The sequence below is a fragment of the Aythya ferina genome, assembly GCF_964211825.1.
Source record: "Aythya ferina genome assembly, chromosome: 1".
Lineage (NCBI taxonomy): Eukaryota > Metazoa > Chordata > Aves > Anseriformes > Anatidae > Aythya > Aythya ferina.
The window spans coordinates 179119211-179136744 of NC_140296.1; positions in this window are offsets into that span (position 1 = coordinate 179119211).

Consider the following 17534-nt stretch of genomic DNA (forward strand, 5'->3'; position numbering starts at 1 on the left):
AAACACCTTAACTTGTAGAAGATATTAAAACCAAAAATTAATGTAATGCTTAAAATACTCATGACCAAAACCTTTGAGATTTTAAAGTTTCTTTTCTATATATATTTTCTTAGGCAAAAGCAGAGATATTTTTCTTTGTAGGCTTGGTTGAAGATTTTTTAGACTGTTTTAAAACTCTTTGAGAAAATAGCAGGAAATCATTGCCTTCCTTTATAAGAGCAGTTAGGTAAGACAAATATGGTTTCCAAATCTAAAACACAACTTATATATGTACATCTGAGTCTATATAGAGATGATAAGGTGCTGTTGAGTAGTGTTGTAATGAAAAATGGCTGAGATGGAAAACTTTGACAGAAAAACAACAACAACAACAAAAAACAATATTAAATGTGCTAGCAGTCAGATATCAAATAATGTAGCAAAGAACCCAACCACTGCTGATTTATCATAACTCCTAAAATAACCCATAGGAACCCAAGTCTGACTTAATAAATGACTGGCTTAACAGATAACAGAAAATTGATCATAAGTGTCCATATCAAAGTGTGGTGGAAATTATTTGTTTTTGTCAACCTAAGCACAGTCTTGACTTGTGTCAGAAGCAACCTCTCTGGAGAAGCTTTAAGCTCCTATGTTCATGGCAAACACTAATGCAAGCAGTAAAAAACACCAAGAACCTAATATCGTCTGGTTCAATAAAAGTGCTAATCTAAATAATCCAGATTTTTATTCTTATATTAAAAAGTTGGAGTCCACAGAAAACCTGGGAATAACTCTCTCTAAAAAGCTCTTTAAATGTGGCTGGACTTCCAACTCCTGGCTGGAGGACAAGAAAAAAAGGATTTTTAAAAATCACACTCAGGAGCCAGTATTTGCATACTCTTCACTTCATCTGCTGCAGAACTGCTGAGGAGCACTAGCTCTGGCCTGTGCTCAGCTTCTGCATTTGGCACTCTGAAAGCCAAGGCTGAGATAGAAGCTGAGGACAAGGGGTGCTTTTGCATTTCCTTGGAAATACTGAAATGCCTGGCAGAGTAATGTTCATAGACATTTTTTCAGAAATCTGTGAATTTTTTTATTTTTTTCTAACTTCTGGTCACTCTGTAACATTCTGAAATCTATCCTCTAGATCTGATAACAGTTTGAAAAATGAGATTGAAAAGAGCCCACAGAAGGTGGATTTTGTGGAGATCTGTGGGGATCATTATAGCTGAGCTGAAATAAACAAGCACAAGCCTGGAGAAATGCCTGCTTTCAGTAATGTTGTTCTAAACTATAATGGGAAATCACAAGCCGTTTCTATCAAAATCAGCATTTGTGGGGAAGCAATTTTCACCTCTCCTGCTCCCCACTGCACAGTGCTTCCTGGGTGCTGTAGTTGCAGGCCCTGGGCCAGCAGCAAGGTCTCCTCAAACACATGGCCTGCACCAGAAGAGGGCACAGCCATGCTCCATTAGGACTGGCCCCTGGGGGACATGAAGCCTCTGCAGTACTGCTGGAAATGGGTCTAGGGTGGGATAGTTGGAATGCTCCTCCTTGGTTCTTACACCCAATTACTTTTATTTAATTAGGACCATTTCTGTACCTTTTCCTGTACATGCACATTCACAGAGTTGTTTTTGGGTTGTCTGCAGCACAAAAATAGCAGCTGGAATTGATGATCAACCATGGTATGGTCAAAGAGACGTATGAAGAGGCAGCCCAGGGAAAGCAGTATCTAAGGGTGTTGGGAATAGCTGGAGAGGAAATCTCTAATGGTTGTGTCTAGGTGATTGTTTGCTGGGATTAAAGTTTTTTTTTTTTACAACTAGCTGGTTTGTATGAGGAAATGTTTTAGCTGTGCTCAGTCTCATTCTCTTCCCTTCATTTATTCAGAATCTGCTTAGGTTTGGTCTGTGGTGGTCTTGAATTTTCAACCACGTTTGCAGCTCTATTTTCCATACATTTGTAGAAAACTAGGATAAGAAATATGCATAAGAATGATTCATAGGCACTGGCACATAAAGAGGGAAGTAGGACAGCCACAGGCTATGGCTGGAGTGCAGTATGAGCTAAGCATGAAGGCAACAAATAGTGGCCATAAGTGAGGCCTGGGACTTCACTGGGGTGGCTGCAAGAGAATGTATCTTTACAGACCTAAGGCATACCTTGTGTATCTCCACCTGCCCTACATATAGAGTAAAATGGGGAGATCTGCAAGATATTCACTAGGGAAAATGGCAACTTGGCTTGTTAGTTAAAATGCTTTACTACCCTGCTTAGATGTTTAGTACATGGATGAATGAATAAATAAGATTAAGTTAATAAATGAGTGGCTTGCTCCTGGTGACTGTCATGCATTCTGGATTGTCCCGATCAAAATGAGTAAAGATAAATGCAGGAGACAGACACATGATAACAAAAAAGATAAAGAAGTCTAACTTCATAACAATGTGCCATAAAATGCCCTCCTCCCCCCTCCTCACCCCAAAAAAAAAAAAAAAAAAAAAAAAAAAAAAAGGAAGGAGGAAGGAAAGGAAGGAAGAGAGAGAGAGAGAGAAAGAAAGAGAGAAGAGAGAAAGAGAAAGAGAGAAAGAGAGAGAAAGAGAGAAAGAGAGAAAGAGGGAGAGAGAGAAAGAGAGAAAGAGAGAAAGGAAGGAAGGAAGGAAGCAAGGAAGGAAGGAAGAAAGAAAGAAAGAAGAAAGAAAGAAAGAAAGAAAAGAAAGAAAGAAAGAAAGAAAAGAAAGAAAGAGGAAGGAAGGAAGGAAGGAAGGAAGGAAGGAAGGAAGGAAGGAAGGAAGGAAGGAAGGAAGGAAGGAAGGAAGGAAGGAAGGAAGGAAGGAAAGGAAGAAAGAAGAAAGAAAGAAAGAAAGAAAGAAAGAAAGAAAGAAAGAAAGAAAGAAAGAAAGAAAGAAAGAAAGAAAGAAAGGAAGGAAGGAAGGAAGGAAGGAAGGAAGGAAGGAAGGAAGGAAGGAAGGAAGGAAGGAAGGAAGGAAGGAAGGAAGGAAGGAAGGAAGGAAAGAGAAAGAAAGGAAGAAAGAAAGGAAGGAGGAAGGAAGGAAGGAAGGAAGGAAGGAAGGAAGGAAGGAAGGAAGGAAGGAAGGAAGGAAGGAAGGAAGGAAGGAAGGAAAAGAAAGAAAGAAGAAGAAAGAAAGAAAGAAAGAAAGAAAGAAAGAAGGAAAGAAAGAAAGAAAGAAAGAAAGAAAGAAAGAAGAAAGAAAGAAGAAGAAGAAAGAAAGAAAGAAAGAAAGAAAGAAAGAAAGAAAGAAAGAAAGAAAGAAAAAAAAGAAAGAAAGAAAGAAGAAAGAAAGAAAGAAAGAAAGAAAAGAAAGAAGAAAGGAAGGAAGGAAGGAAGGAAGGAAAGGAAGGAAGAAGGAGGGAAGGAGAAGGAAGGAAGGAAGGAAGGAAGAAAGAAAGAAAGGAAAGGAAGAAGAAGGAAGGAAGAAAGAAAGAAAGAAAGAAAAAAAGAAGAAAAAGAAAGAAAGAAAGAAAGAAAGAAAGAAAGAAAGAAAGAAAGAAAGGAAGGAAGGAAGGAAGGAAGGAAGGAAGATGGAAGGAAGGAGGAAGGAAAGGAAGGGAAGGAAGGAAGGAGAAGAAAGAAAGAGAAAGAAAGAAAGAAAGAAAGAAAGAAAGAAAGAAAGGGAAAGAAAGAAAGAAAGAAAGAAAGAAAAAGAAAGAAAGAAAGAAAGAAAGAAGAAAGAAAGAAAGAAAGAAAGAAAGAAAGAAAGAAAGAAGGAAAAGGAAGAAAGAAAGAGAGAAGAAGAAAGAAAAGAAAGAAAGAAAAGAGAAGAAAGAGAAAAGGGAAAGAAAGAAAGAAAGAAAGAGAAGAAAGAAAGAGAAAGAAAGAAAGAAAACACTCCTACTCTGTGTTCATAGCAATGAATGTACAGCTGAGTGCTGGAGGTGGAGAAAACACCATTTTGGAAAGATTCTTAGAGGGTGACAGATTTAAATATCAGAAGAGAAAGGACATTCAGAAAACTACCTGTACTTGCTGCTTGAGGAAGTCTAGGTGTACTATGGGATTTTCTCTTTTCTTTGGAAACAAGCAAACCATTGTCGGAAAGTGAATACCATTCTAACTATAATACTGGATCTAGTTTGCATTCTTCTGTTGTTTTTTAATAACAAAATAATTATATTCATATATTGAAGTGTCACAGCAAAAAGAAACTTGAAGCACAAATTTAAATATGATTAGCTTGTTAGTGGTGGGTTTTAGGAGTCTTATTTTTTTTCCCTCAGCTCCCATTCTATTTTTTAAAAATTTCTCCAGGGCATGTCATATGTAGTGAAAAATTTCAATGGAGGCCCACAGGTATCATTGCTGTTTAGTCAGACATCACATTGGGCTTTTATGGTTTTAGATAGAAGAGCAGATGGAGTGGGTTTGTTCACTAGTCGGTGCCCTTGCCTCAGAGTTCACCTCAAGTTGTTTTCAGAAATTCTCACTCCATGCGCATTACTTATTTATATCATCACTTTTTTTTTCCCACTTCATAGATAATTGCTACTTAATTGATACTGCCTTTATACAAGCTTCCACAATAGCAAGCAACAAGACACACTGCTAAATAGAGGAATCATTAATCTGTGTATATATTCTGGATTTCCTTTAAAGATGGGCTGGAAATAAGCAAAGTCATTAGTAGTTTGTTTGCAACAGTGTATTTATGAAAGCTCTGTGGAGAATGTGTCAACAGTCAGTATGTAACAGAGCAATTAACACAGTACTTTTGTACTTTTGACTGTTAGCATGGGAGTAAACAGAAGCAGATGTGAAGTGTTTGTGCCGTTAGTATTCACAGACTGTTCTGACATATGCAAATACAACTAATGCTTACAGAGCTTGCAACCCTTATTGTACCATGACCTTACTTACGAAACCCTGGGACAGGACTGCTACATTTGCACACTTTTCTAATAATTATTAACAATACCAAGATACAGCTTTTTTGTTCTTAAAGCATTACAGACGACAATGGTAAAGCTTCATAGATAAATGTACTGATAATGTTATGCATATATGTTTTGTTATAAATACTGTTGTGGGTTTTTTTATGTGTGTGTGAGGGTTTTTTTTTTATGTAAATAGAGAACAAATGAGGAAGAAGTAATGCAAAATTACTAAGTAAAGCAAGAGAGATTCTGAACAGGTATCATCTCTGAAATACTGCGTTAGATCTGATTATATGATCCCAATGAAGTTCTATAGTTAATGCATATATCTGATTCTGTATTTTTAGGACAGATTTTAAAATGAAACCTTTCATTGTCACAGTCTTAAAATACATATCTTTCTAAAGCATCTCCAGTCAGGCTGTTAAAATAGGATGCTAACTGAAATTATCTTCTGCCCTATAAAGAAAAAAGGAAAACAAAACAAAACAAAACAAAACAAGAAAATATCATGGACTGGACCTAACAAAATCACCTGGATTCTGGAAAGAAAAAAAAAAAAAAAAAAAAAAAAAAAAAAAAAAGCAATTATATATATATCTAATAGTTTGTACAGTGATTTTCATCTTCAAATACTTAAACCTAACTATGTTACACAAACAAAGGACAGATGAAATTTAATTTTGAAGTTTTATTACAGATATGGGTTTCCAAATTAGGAATTAAACAAAGCTGAATGATAGTACAGAACTTACGGCAAGGTTTGGTATTATGTACTAAATGGAAAATGTTTTGGTTAGAAATAAAACTATTCATAATAATAATAATAAATAAATAAATAAATAAACACTGAAAAGAATATCGAAAGGCTATCTTTTCTACCCCTATCTAAAGGCAAAAAGTACATGCAGCTAACTCTAACCATACTGTTTTTTTTCTTATCTTTAAAAACTTATGGGCTCATGAAATTAAAATCCTCTTTTACAAGCACATACATGCTTGTTTCCATTTCTTTTTCCTTCTAGCAAATCAGTTTAATTTCTGTTCTATGAGAATATGTTTTCTACCTTTCTCTCTCTCTCTCTCTTTCTTTTTTTTTTTTTTTTTTTTTTTTTGAGGTACCTGGAAAGGTAACCTTTTGAGGAGGTTGAAGTTAATTCTGTTTGATTCAGTTTTTTTTTGGTGGTGGTGGTGGTTTTTTTTTTTAGTTTTGACATCTGAGAAACACAGGTGTTACAGTTAATTGCAGACATTTATTTTCTCATTCAGAAAGCTATGTGAAATAATAATTTTCATAGCTTTCTATTTATCTTGGCTACCTTTCTTTTCTACTTCATTTATGCATTTATTTATTTAATTTAAAATATATCACCTGCTAAATAAACAGTAGGCTGTGAAGAAATGAAGACCAGGAGTGTGATAGTAAAGTTGGTTAAAATAAATGCCATTCAGTATCACTTTGCTATTGTACTGCCTAAAATTGGACAGCTGTCTAAATCACAGAAACATTTGGAAGTAAATATTTGTACTGAGAGTAGTCAAGGAGATTGTATACTGTTGTGGGCTGATGCCAAAACAAATACAGTAGATGCGTTTATCTGGGCCCTTTAGTCCAAATGTGCCCTAGGGGTTCGAGCTGTTCTACCATGCACCAAGACTGAGAATGACTTTCCTCCAAGTTTCTGGTTCATATCACCAACTGGCTTGCGTATCTAAATAATCGTTTGTCCACAGCTGCAGGCAATCAGCATTTTGTGCATACAGTATAGATTCCCAAGCCAAATTATGAGATAATGAAAATGAATGTAATTACATGTTGCCATGCTAGTCTAAATATAATTTACACTTGAAAGAAGGGAAAGAAGAAAAGACAGTAACAGGTGAATGAGGAAACAAGAAATGCATTTTAGAAATCTTTCCTGAACTCATTTTCCAGCAAAGTAGGTATACTCATTTATGCACTGTTTACTTAAATGATTATTTGTTAATTAGAAAGTTCAGCTCAGTGGAGAGGTTACGATTTCTATGGTGTTCAGTTGAACATTTGGGGAGAAAAGTCAAACTCGCACTTTGTGATGGCTGACATTTTCATATCAATGTGCAATTCTGAAGAATTTCCTTTGAACTTTAATATAAAAAGCCACACCGAAATACTTAAACAGTTTTCTGTGTCCTACTACTTATTCCCTTGAAAAGATTTGAATCCCTTTTGCTTTGCAGGTGTGAGACATCCACCCTTTTCTTTTTTTTTTTTTTTTCTTTTTTTTTCTTTTTTATGCATGATTTCTCACCTTATAGGCAGTCAAGTCAATGCCGAGTCACCATGAAAAATAGAACAGGGACAGACCCGTGTTCACTGCTGCAGAGTGTTCTTACACATTTTAGATATGTCTGACTTTTAAGACCCACACTTTTAATTGATGTGCAGTGTATAATCACATGCTTCTTTCATTAGGAGTGCCTATGCAGTGCTGTCTAGAATAGCTGTGCCCAAATTCCTGCCTGGGAAAGTTACCCAGGCTGGATACCCAAATGCAGTGCTATTTTAAGCTTCCAGTAATTATTTTATTGCAGGAAACAAATTGCATTTTCTGAAAGAAGTATTGTAATATGAAATGTATAATCATTCCCAATAACTTGATCTTTCAACTCTTCTATGACTAACCTCAAATTATACTATCTTGTAAATTCTGTTGTTAAAAACTGAAATGCAACGTCTGGAATGCTTGACCCGGAAAAGAGATTTGTTGCTATAAAGAATAATTAGTGAAAACTTTTCTTTTGGAACCTTTTTTTATGTCCTAATTTGAGGGTCATATACATGTACATGGATTTTAGGAATTATTTTACATAGACCTGTATGTGCAGTGGACACAACGAAATACTGTTCTTTTTGTTTTGGTTCACTTTTTATGTTCATTTAATATTTTGTTTTCTTGTACATTTTCTTCCACATTTTTGAAAAGGAAATTCAATAAATTCAATTTCTAGTCATGTTTCCTATAGGAAATATATGTATATACTTCAGTTTATGTATTATTTATTTAATATTGCTTTTGAGTTTTGTTATAACTGCACTATGAAATCAATTTAAATGTATTTTCTTGCATTATTATGTGTTGAGCCTATTCATTATGTAGCATGAAGAATTCATATGTACTTTAATTGTTCTTAAGTTTGCAATTATTTTTATATTTGAAATGTTAGTTACCTAAATTTTAGAGTAATGCATGGTATTTCTTGCTAACTTTTGCATTTTCATCATTAAAGGCATTTTCAGTGACTAACATGATAACAGGATAAATGTTTTTGAATTAAAGAGGAATCAAACTTACTATAATTTATTATTTTGAATTGTGTGAATAAACCATGAGATTCTGTCCCTGCCTTTATTTACTACATAAAGTATCTGGAGCGGCATTAAAAGCATTCATCACACTCGCAACACACAGGCACAAAACAGATGTCTGGAGGCATATTTGCAAAGATGAAGTTGGGGAAAGTCTGGGGAAAGACCAGAGAGAATTACAGAGTTTAGAACTTCCATGAGAGGTTGCTATAACATAGACACTTCCTTCTTGTTATCCAGAATCTTGAGCACATCAGAAAAGGTGGTCTTAAAAACACCTGCCTTTCACCTAATTCCTGTTACAAAGGAAAAGAATTTACCAAGTAAAATCTCAGCCACTGGGTATTTTTAGCAGGACTGGATATTCATGAGTGATTAGCTGAGGTTACATCACAGCTGTTAGATTTGCAAGAAGAATTAGCTCCTCATTATCTGTGTTGTTCAATGACCCTGTAGCATCTTCTGAAAACACAGAAGATAAGAAAGGAAAACTGTTTCTTTGTGGAAACTCCTTCAAATGTTCAGAGCCTGTTCAGAGTCTTCAGGCTGACTCTGAAAAGCCATTAGCATTCAATAAAAGATGTGCAGATAGTGAACAACCATGAGCTTCATGGAGGAATTTTGGGAGATATTTTAAGCTTAGACTTCAGCCTAAGTCTAAGCTAGGCTAAGTTAGGCTGAGTAATCAACATGGACCCTTTGGCCCTTTTTGGGGGGTAGACTTTTTTTTTTTTTTTAATTGGGGCATCAATATCCATGTAGCTGCAGACATCCATGTTACACATGCCCAAAGAGGACAAAACTAGTCAGAGACCCTGCTCTGTACTACGGCTCAAACATAAGAGCATCATCTTTGCTCAATTTCTGTGGATGTGTTCCTGGGCCTGCTGTGGCTGGACTTCATCAGGAAGCTGTGTGTCCACCAAGTATCCTTCCCTCATTTGTCTGATGAGCACTTAGTTGTTCCATACAAAGTATAACAGCTTCTCTTACTATGATGATGAAAGGATGCCAGTTAACAGTTTTACTCCATTGCCACTCCTGATAGCTACAAAGTTCAATGTCAAGAAATGTTCAATGCTCTTTCAGAATTTATTTTTTTCTTTTAATTCTCAGATTTAAATATTTAAGAAAATATTTTATTTTTGTTTTTTCTTGCTGATTCATCATTTATGCTCAACTACCCATTTTCATGTTAGTATGCTCAATCTGTGACTGCACTGCAGGTAAAAGGTATGGATATATAGGTTTACAATATAAATTTGTTTAAATGTACTTATAAAGAAAGGCAAGGTTCAGGACTTCTGAATGTTAAACCAAGATAGTAATACACTAAAATCAGACGGATCAGCTGAGTCTCAGGCAATCATACAAGATATAGATCCAACAGAAAAGCAAAATAAGCTTCTAGCCAAATAATCTGCACAGACTTGTCTTATATGATAATTTTATCTGTAGATCTTAGACATTAAAAGGAGGCAAAGTATCATTACCTTTACTTTGCAGCTGGGAAACTGAAGTACAAAAGGACAATGAAACTTGCACTAGTTCACAGCATAGACTCTGAGTTTCCTGAATTTGGATTTCCTAGTTCAAACACAGTTTTTCAGCCAGCAGGTCTGAGGCAGAGCGTGGGACAGGTCCAACTTCAGCCTCTATAATTCTGCAGGCTCACTGACATGAGCATGCATACAAAGACTCCAAATACCACATTACAGGAGAAATGTCAGAAAGAAAAAAAAAAAGTTCTATTTTTTTAGGGTTTGCAAGAGAAAAACAAACATTCTGCTGATGTAAACTACATCTTCTAGTTCACCTGGTCACTTGAAGCCTGCAGTTCTGCTTTGTGGCATCATTGTATCCCAAGCACTGAAGGAAGCAATTGCATACGTTTCTTCCCCCTACTGTCTGCCTACTGTTTTACCAAAATTAACTACCCCATAGTCATGTAGAAAGAAATAGATGTATGTTCCAAACCTCAGACACTGTAGTTCACTGTCTTGAATGATGACAGCGCAAGCTTACCTTAATTTATGATCTAAACTAATACACTGGACCACATGCTAGACTGTCCAAAATGTGAGCAAATATTCCCCTTTGACGTCCCTGTTATGAGGACAGGAAATGCCAAAAGTTAGTGAGAGCTGCAAACTAGGGCAGTGTTGCATTTATTCCTCAAAAGATGAAGTTAGAGGATATGTGGATATGTTCAGTATTTTCCAACCAGATGAGCCAAATAAAATTCATACACTTGAGAGTACCAGATGAAACAACAGTAGAGCTGTTATTTCTGGAAACTATCAGAACCCAAGGGAAGCCCCAGAAGACTAGAAGATTACAGCTGTACTGACCATCTTTAAAAAGAAGACAAGGAAGTTGTGAAGTTAGAAGATTAGTAAGAAACTATTAGTTTTCCTTTAGGGATTAAAAAAGTTGTAGGTACAAATATGGAACCTAATGATGAGTAAACTTCTGAAAAAAATAAGGTCAGTAATAGCTAGTATGGAAGTGTCAAAATCAAATCAAATCAACCCATCCTAAATGCCCTGTATGACAGCACAAAATAACAGAGTATAGCAGAGAACAGTGGGTGTCATATATCTTGACTTTAGCACAGCTTTTTGAAACTTACCTCACATAACCATCTTAAAAGACAGACAGGAGAATATTACTTTTTTGGAACTGCTATGTGAAGAGTGAAAAACTATACTCAGAGAATACTTATTAGTGGTTCACTGTCAGGACTAAGAGGATCCACGGAGTGGGCTTCCACAGGGGTCTTTCTTATTTTGTTACTTTTCAGTATTTTCATAAGTGATCTGCATGCTGGAGAAGAAAGGCTGTTTATTAACCTGCAGACTGCACCATGATGGAAGTGCTATAAGGATACCAGAGGACGGGAGCAGGAATTTAAGAAAATTTTCAAAAATTGGAAAAATGATTGTAATGCCATGTTTTTACAGAGTTCAGTGTCGATTTTTTCAAGTTCATCATTAATATTATTAGCATCATAGTTTTATTCTCTTCCAGGCCTTTTATTGGAGTTGTGCATGCTTCCAATACAAAACAGAAACATCCAGTATTTCTGTACACTGAAACAACCGTGGAGTTGTAGACAAAAGCCAGGAGTATTTTATGAATTGACACTTCAGATAATTTTCTCATTCTTTATTAATTTTCCACTCTAAGTCAAAATAAAACTCTCTAGACTATATCTGTAGGAGTATGTGATACTAAATGGCATAAATTCAGCCTTATGTCTCACTGCCTCAGTGCATACCTTAGGTATAAATACTCTTTCATAAAGGCCTACTGCACAGCATCACTAAATTATATAAATTCAATTAATGTGGAATCAATGTGGGTTCAATTTAGCAACTTGACAAACCTTGGCACCATCCTACATACATTATTTGTACTGCACCATTCTAAGAAACATGCTTTTTCAAAAATAATTTACCTAACTAGCATGAATCCCTATCCTGAAAATAAATACAGAGATCCTCTGTGGGTCCTTGATGCCTTCATTTTCATTAGGAACTTTAACATTTATCTCTTTGTTTTATGCCTGTTACATAGAATTATAGTCCCCCCTGGAGACATTAGATTAGGGATTATAAAATCAATGTGGTGTAAAACCATTGTTCCAGCACTTTCAAGCCATCCCCACAGAATGAGAAAAGGGCAGCTGGACCCTGACCCACCATGTGGGACAACATTGCCCTGCAGAACGATCCCTTTAGGATCAGCTAACTTGACAGCCTGGGTAAAGTTAGATAAGGGGTGATATTAGTGTTCACTGAGACATAAATAATTATTCAGCTCACCAAGCAAGGTAGCACTCCACCCTGCAAGACCTAAATCAGACAGCTCAATATGAGCCAAAATGTGCTGGATCCAATGAAGTTTTATCTAGCTTCATTAAAATTCCATACGTTGCAAAGTATAGTTGACTTTCTGTAAAACTAATAATTAGAATTGGCCACATCTGGTATTACATTATTACAAAGCCTAATATTCCTATGTACACAAATACATTTTTCTCTCATATAAACATTATTTTTTTAATCCGGTGACTATTTCTGTATGTATTGTTTTTAAGAGATGACTGAAAAGACTGGCTTGGCATCACTGTTATCCCATGAAATAAGTGTAAGTTGAAATCTTTATAAGGGTAAAAAAGAGTATTTCTTTTTAACCCTCCAGATAACACAGCATGACATATATTTTCTATTCATCTCTGAAAATGGGCAAAAGTGGTAAATTTCCCATGGAAAACCATACTTTTATAGTTTCTGTCCTAATATACACAACAAAGAAGTTTGGATAATTCAGATGGTTTATACAAACATATGCTTATCCAAACCAGGAGAAAAACTCCAGTTACACTGAGAGCCATTTGTTTCCTCTCTGGATTTTTATTGACCTGAACATAAATAAAAAACAATTTAAACAAAATTATTTCTTTCTATTAAGTCAACATGAACCCCAGAGCAAAGATGATTTTTTCTGACAACCTCAACAATTTCTACAACTCATTAACCTCTGACATATACATGACAATGGAAGAACATGAGTATAATGCCACTGCTGCGTGTTGTATTGAGAGACAAAAAGTTCAGAGTGTAGTTTCAATATCAAAATCGTAAAGATGGTTTGTATACCTTGTAAAGGTACCACCTTGTAAAGATGGTTTGATATTTACATAGTGAATTTGGTTGAATTACTGCAACTCAAAATGTTTTTAAACTTAATTTAAAACATCCATCTGCATATTTAATTATATAGATGTCATTGTATTAATCAATACAGTGCTTAGGAAGACAGACATCAGTGTTATTTTATAGAGTAACATTAAGATTGAGAGGTGTCGCTGTGAACACCTAAACATAGCAGACATTTCTTGATAAAAATCTTCAGTAAGAGCAGCGCAAGAGCAGCTGTGGTGTGATACCTCTCCTATAACTAATTTTTCATGCTTTCTAGTCTAGTTTAAATCAAAACAAAACTACTGCAAAGGAATAATTTTTTTCTATTATTTCCTGTTGGCATTTTTTTCTTCAAAAAGTTGTAGGTTCAGAACAGATGTAAAAAAAACACATTTTCTTTAAGCTTTGCAACAGAGAAAGTCAAGCAGGACAGAACAGTGTCAACTCTCCTGTTGTAAGTCACCAACCAAATCCTAGACAGTGCTTGCCATGGCTCTCTCAGACAGAGATTTTCACTTGCAATAGGAATAATAGAAATATAGGTTAGGCAGCTGGGATGTAGAAATAACTCACTTCATGTTGTCTCTCCTGTCCTCTGCCTAAATCCTGGGCATTTGCTGTGACGTAGACCCGGTCTCTTGGCTGTCCTGCAGACAATTGCTCATCAAAAGAAAAGGGCTGTAAGGCCTCAAGTGACAGCTGATAGCTTCTGACTATACTTTTGAAGTTTGTCCTAATATTTCAATATCACTAAATTATAGCAAAGGTATTTTCTTGCTACCCACATCTTGCATCTCTGAAGAGTGGGTTTTCAAGGATTATAGAGTTATTGCATCTTGTTACTACCAGAAAAGATGTCCATTGTGCTGAACTTACAATTTATACCCTAAATTCCAGCTTACATTTTCAAAACTTCAACTCAATTAACTCTTAATTTTGTAGGTGTTTGAGTATCCTATACTGCATGTTACGGACCAACCTGGGGAGCATGTAAATCAAGAATGAAATATCATGTCTACATATTGTGGGAATATAGGATAGCTCTATACAAAATTCATCGTAAGATTTAGACACCAAACTACCTATTCTGTCAAAAATACTTTTTTTTTTTTTTCTTTTTTCTTTTTGTCCAAGCAACACAGAAACAGACTGACAGACTGTAGGGGATGTAGGGTGAAGGGGTTTGGGATTATATTTTGAAGTATTGTAGATATCCTTCACTTTCACCAGCGAGGTTCATATGGTACCAAACTTGAGGAGCTTACCTCAGCATCCTAAGTCCACTAAGAAATCCCACACAAAACATTTCCTAACACTGATAATCAGCCTGGACTCTCTTCTTGTGTTTGGTCCCTATGTCATCCTTTTATTAAACATAACTGGGGGAAATGGGAATAAAAATTTGCTTTCATTAGCTTTCACAGTTTCTCCCCAGTGCAACAAATCCTGTGACTGTGCTGGGGGCTGTGGAACAGGAGCTTTTAGCTCATTGTTAAAGAAACTTCTACACAAATCTCTGACTTTCCAGGAGAATACCTTCAACACCAGGGCCTAGGGTATATTATAGTGAAACTTCAACACTTCAGCCAGAGTGAATCAACTCCAGAACATAAAAAAGCAAAGCACCCACACTAATATGACCTCCCTTTCAGTTTATTAATATGGGGACAGTGTCACCTTTGCAATAGAGGTTTCAGCCTGGATCTGGTTTCTTTCCAGCAGCATTGAGTAGGCACAGGAGCTCAGCCTGGTCTCACCTTTCATGTGGTTGTGCCCTATGTTACACAAAGCCCACTTTCCTTTGTGAATTTAACTTAGATTTTTAGTTTCCAAAATTACACATCTATCTTGTAGTTTTCTCACAAGTGGAGCTGAGAGCAAGGTGGATAAGCATCAGTAAATTAAGGATACAGCACTGAAACCATCAGCTCTGTGAAGCAGTTATCTGTGGTTCACGTTTCTCCTGTGAACCTGGTGGATGTTGAAATCATTTATATCAAACCTAAATACTTTAGAGAATGAAAAATGATAAAGAAATTTTAGTTCATTAATATAAGTATGTTTTGAATGGTTATTTTGTCTAATAAACTGAGTTGCCATAAGGACAGAGTCTTACAGAGCATCTATTTTTTTTCTCATTTATGACTATATTTCTAAACAAGGGAATAGATAATACTGAGGATCCCTACTCACATTATTTTATAGCTTTATTAATAATATCTACACCATGTGTTGAAAAAGAATCTGAACAGGGAAGTTCACAGTGAAAAATGCTCTTATCCAAAACACTCAGTTCTGAGATTCCAAGAAAAACAAATATTTGGTAGCACATTGAGTCTGTGACACAGCTTACCCTCTAAAAGTGAAGACAAACAGCTGCTGAGAAAGATAAAACAAAATGGTAATTAACAAACAGAGGGACATCAACATAAAATGCAGCTAACAAAAATCGTTCTTGGTTACTGAAAATTACACACAGGCTGCTTAATTTTCAAAATATAAATATATTTTTTAAAACCTTTAGCAGTCAGCCATCATGTTTGATGCATTGCTAAGTTTTACATAAAATGTCACGAGTGTTAGAAATTCAGCCTTCAAAGTGGAAAACTAGTCAATGAAGAATCGGTCCTTCATTGACTGAGGGTCTTCAGTCCCTCAAACTCCTCATGTTGTCACTGCAAGGTAGAAATTAATGGCACAAATTTACCTAGTGCATAGATCTGAGTGAAACTTTAAAGAGAAATAAAAGGAGGAGCCTGGACAAAATCATGCAGTACAAAAAACTCCAGATGATTCCCCAGTGTCAGCTTTATATTAATGACACCAGTCTTGTTCAGTGAAGGACTTCATTGATATGTAGCATGGACACTGAAATAACCTTACGGGCTATTGGCCAGGAACTTCCAGTGTCATTCATCTTTCATTTCTCCAGTAAAACAAGGATTGGTTGCTGAGAGTCCTCCTTTCCATTTGGCATGTTCTAGAAAAATAAAATGGTTCTGAAGCTCAATGAGGGCTGTGTGGAGCAGCCAGCAGGCAATCACTGACACCATGAGATTTTCCCTAGAGCAACCAGCCCAGAGATCAGACATGGTACCTCATCCTACAGAAATGCCAAACTATGACATTTCCCACCTGAAGGAGCACCTACAGTGCATCCTGCCTACAGCAATCCCCTCTGAAGGACTGAAATCCTCAGCAAAGGGAAATTCTTGACATGGTGGTGATCGAGAGAAGGGGCAGGGCGGCTGTACCTTTGTCTGAGAGAGAAAGACAAGGAAGGCTTTATCAGCCTACCTTTCTGAATGAAGGATGAACACATACTTGTACTTAAAAACTACTTTTAGCAGTAATATCATTATTCCCAGCAGGGGACAGTATATGCTAAAATACAGCAGTATGCACCTGATTATACAATTACACCTACACATTCCTGTCACCCCTTCTTTGCAGTTTTCATCTGAGAAGACAAGCAGAGCTTGAATGCAGCATGTTTTGGTGCTGGGTACAAAAACTCTTACAGTCCATCTCCTCAAAATCTCAGTTTTCAAGTGTGCAATTGCAGTATAAAGCATCAGCTTAACCCTGCTGAGGGTACACTGCAGTTTTAAGTGAAAACATTTAAAAAAATACAAATGTTATTACATCAATAGCACATGCGATATAAATCTTTGAGGCTGGACATGACTATGAGAGTTGAAATATCAAAGACAAACCTGCACTGAGTTTTGTCACTGAAGGATGCACCCTTCATAAGTGGATCAAGGAAAGAGGTGAGCTGCAGATGTAGCCTGACACAATAAGTGCTCAAATGTAATTCTAATACATGGGAAAAAAAGAAATGCAAAGGAAAAAAATATATATATACAGATAATATAATAGGTTAATAAATATAAGTATCAAGATAAAATTTTATTTATTTTATATTCACTATAAATATAAGCAGTTTAAGTTGAACTAAAAATTTTATTAAAATGGGAAGATTATCTATATATACTTATGTTGCTTCAACCATACCAATGTACTAGGTTTACAGGTTGCCCCTGTTCTAGGATATGTATTTTGGATTTATATATAATCACATAGTCTGGAAAATCAGACGTTCTGCTCTCCAGAGTTTACTTGGGTCATGCGTGTTCCTGAATTAATGTGAAGCCCTGTTCCTTTGAACATGTTGACAATATGTAGTCATGCAAAGCTGCACAGTGAGGTTACACACTGGTAAACTTGCCAGGTCTGGACAAAAGACTGGATCCAAGACTCAAGACTATGTCAACTGTGAAAATACAAAAGAACAATTTGGTTACTCTGCAAACTAGCATCTGAAGTGTCGTGAAAGATCTAGTTAGTGAAAAAGTCATGGGACAGATTGTGCTTTTACTTATGAGGCAGGTTGAGGGGTTGCTTGTGTCACCACTAGGCAAGTGAAGCTTCTGCACCTCTTTCATTTCAGGCACAAGACTACACAATTGTAAAAGAACACTCAGGCTATTCAATATTTTCTCCCACTGGTAATTTGATAGGTACTACTTGAAACTCAAGCTTCATGGGTGAGAAAGTGGTTTAGTGAATGTTAACAATATTAGTTTACCTGTATA